Here is a 3686-nt window from a genome sequence, read left to right as displayed (position 1 = left end):
AGATAATAAATCTACAAAATAGTCTTGCTAGAAGAGACGGTAGATCACTCCACGACCCTGTGCGAGTCCATATAGCTTATTGTGAACTAATACAATATAGGGACACGATTGGGATTTCAAAAGATAGTTAATTGAATATTACGTAACAACTGGCGTGAATACAACTACTCCGATTCACCATGAATTTCTACAAAATACTGATACTTGCAGTAGACTGTCTTTGTCCATTGATAAGCATATACTGTGGGATATCCTCAGCGGGAAACAGAATTACTGACTTTGACATGGTTCTAAACAAAGGCCTACCAAGCTCCTCAAACAGTTTAATTTATTATTCACGTCTGGTGGTCTCAAGACTGCACTGTGCAACTTTTTGTTCCATTGACGTTTGGTGTGCAGCCTATTATGCACTTCCGATAGAAAACGAGAAATTTGAATGTTACTTAATGGTACAGAGTACAAGTGTTCAAAGCTTCAAAATGGGAGGTTTTTACGGATATTTGACATCCAGCTCAGCATCAAGACCATCAGTACCGTCTGCACCGACAGTCAGCGGTTGTGTTTTGGAAGGGTTAACTAAATTCAAACAATCATTAGGAGCTTTATATGATTGTGAATCTTCGAATTCGCTAATGACAAATATCGGACTTCTCTTTGACTCTGATAATAGCGAATGGCAAACTAGGAATGCAGCGTGTTTGGGGAGTTTGAGTGACCAAACAGGGCTGGCAGGCACTTTTCTGAACATTACAAAAAGATCAAGCACGATCTTTGACATTGAACCCATTTGTGAGGAGGGCGAATATAAATGGAATAGCATTGAATGCAATAATGGAGCGTGGACATTTACGACTACAAGTACTCCAGAAGTTGGATGTGTATCCACCACCTGCCTTCGAAATGACCGTGACACGACTAGAGCTGTGTATAAAGGAACAAAAGATGAGAATAAGGGTGGTAACACTTGTCAACCATGGGCGGTCAATTCTCCTCATAACCATCTTATGGATCTTGACAGCAATTACTGGGTAGATGGCTATAATATGACTGTTGCCAACAACTTCTGCCGAGACCCTGACGGTGAATCAGTTACCTGGTGCTATGGAATGACTGGACCACGATATGAGTTTTGCGACGTAACACGCTGTCGTCTCACTCTGACAAGGATCACTTTACACCCTCCTCAACTGTTAGTTACCGGCTGTGATTTTGAGGGATTCGTTAATCATCAAGAAGGAAGGGTAGCCGTGTATAGCTGTCAATCTTGGAGTGAACACATGATTAATGTTGGCTTGCTCTACGACTACGCAAATGACAAATGGCCATTGAATGCAGCATGTTTGGCATCAATTGGAGGTCAACTTGGTCTCTCTGGTACGGTTTTGAATGTTACCGAAAATTCCACGGACTTTAACATTGAGCCTCTTTGCGAAGAGCACGAAACCAAATGGAATGAAGTTATATGTCATGGAAATGGAAGTTGGACCTATACAACCACCAATGAACCGGAAGTGGGCTGCGTTTCCACCATTTGTTACCGTAATGATCGCAGTTCTGAGAGGGCTGTGTACCGAGGAACACTTTCAACTAACAATGAAGGGGCCGTTTGTCAGGTGTGGACTTCCATGGTTCCAAATCATCACTTGAGAGATGAAGACTCATATTATTGGGTAGACGGTTACAATATGCATGCTATAAGCAATTATTGCCGAGACCCTGACGGCGAAGAACGTCCTTGGTGTTATGGGATGACAGGGTCACGGTCCGGATTCTGCGTGGTACCACGTTGTAAACTTAAAATCAGCTTTTTGCATCTTCGCAAAAACGCTCAAACCTAGAACTTTGAGATCTTCTTCTTCTTCTTATCTGTCATCTGCATTTTTTGCCAAATTGGGACCTAAAATTTGCCAAAATTTGCCAAAAATAAAACCCCCCAAAATTTGCCAAGAAATTTGCCAAAAAGACCAAAATTTGCCCAAAAATTTGCAGAGGAGAACAAAGCATTTCAGAAATAATTAGACGCTATACAGAAAAAAAATATATTAAGACAATTTATTACTTTAAGGAGGCACATTAATGAATAGGCGTTTGTTACAAAATATTTAAAGGATCATTTATCGGTAGAGAGTAGCTCCTTGTTTGGGCCCAGGCAAAGCTGCAACATTTTCTAAGTTTCGCAGTCTTTTTTCGTTATTTGTATCGCTTTTTTTTTCTCAAAATTGTCACCGCATTTGCAATTTTTCCCAAATTGCCACCTTTGCCAATTTTGGAATTTGCCAAAATTTGCGGATCGCCCTGATATTTGCGGCCGCAAAAAATGCAGATGACAGTCTTATTCCCCTTCATCCACCACTCCTCCTCCCCCTCTCCTCGTCTCCTTACTCATTGTCTTACTCCTTCTCCTCCCCTTTCTCCTTTTTTCTGACCCTGTAAAAAGAGTACAGTGCCGTAACAGCGTTGTCTCTGTAGGAAAAAAATTGTAATATCGCCGGTCATACGTCATGTCTCGTTCTATAAATAACGGGTTGCTGTTGGCCTGGGACCCTTTGTAAATCGAATTGAGCATTGTTTAATTAATATTGCGCTTATTATAATATTTTACATCTTTAACTCACTCAATCCTAAAGACTTTTGCTACTTTTCAAAATTGGAAAAATATGTATTAAAAATGAGCATGTAGGTACATAGATAGTTTTATTTAACTATCATTAACATACAAAAACTAAAAACATTAACTTTGATACTACGTCCATAACTTGTCTCAGAAAAATGTAATTATAAAAAGGTATTGGGTAAAAGTAACCTGGGTAAACTACGGATATAGTCGGTGTTAGGGTTGAGTGAGTTAAACATTCAGAAAGACGGTAGAAACACGTTAAAATGTTAGGATGGCGAATAGTATGATGGCGTAAGGTCTGTTTATATATTTTTTAAAAACATCCTTGAATGGACAGAGATGAATGGAAGATAGTTGGATTCGATAGTCTGATGTCACGTCCGCCCAGCAACAAGCAGCTTGGTTCTAAACAAAGAAAATCGTACTTTTTATTTTCCATCCTAGCTAGAACTTTTTTTCATGTCATGTGATCAGAATGTATAAAAGTCAAAACATGATCAGATTTATACTTTTTTTCTACTCTTTATCATTCTTTTTTTTCTCTCTTCTTATTCTTCTTCTTCTCTTCTTCTTCTTCTTCTTCTTCTTCTTCTTCTTCTTCTTCTTCTTCTTCTTCTTCTACTTCTTCTTCTTCTTCATATTTCAACCCTATTCCAAACGGCATATTATACACCTGATTCCCACCGGCTGGGTGCATTGCACCTGGTAACAATTAAATAAGAAAAAAAAAAACGGCTGGGTGCATTGCTTCCGGTAACAATTAAATAAGAAAAAAAAACGGCTGGGTGCATTGCACCCGGTTATTCAATGACAAGATTTAGGCACTGACAACTATGGGGACGTGTTTCTTATTGATTGGCAGATATCTAAAACAATCAAAAGTGGTCCCCTTTATGATAAGAGTTATGTCCCCTAAGTTGCCATCCACGTTCACGTTCATTCTTCTATTTTCAAGCATGTGCTCTCTGTTTTTGACCATTAATTCAATTATCAGCATGAAAATGCGGCTCTGAGGTCTTGTTGGTATGTTTCTCATCAGATTGGAAGGTCCTGGGTTTGAGCCTCTCTC

This window comes from Berghia stephanieae, chromosome 4 (genome assembly GCF_034508935.2).
Source record: "Berghia stephanieae isolate SIO BIC M18660-M18661 chromosome 4, UCSD_Bste_1.3, whole genome shotgun sequence".
Classification (NCBI taxonomy): Eukaryota; Metazoa; Mollusca; class Gastropoda; order Nudibranchia; family Aeolidiidae; genus Berghia; species Berghia stephanieae.
Note: the sequence above shows the minus strand (reverse complement) of the source record.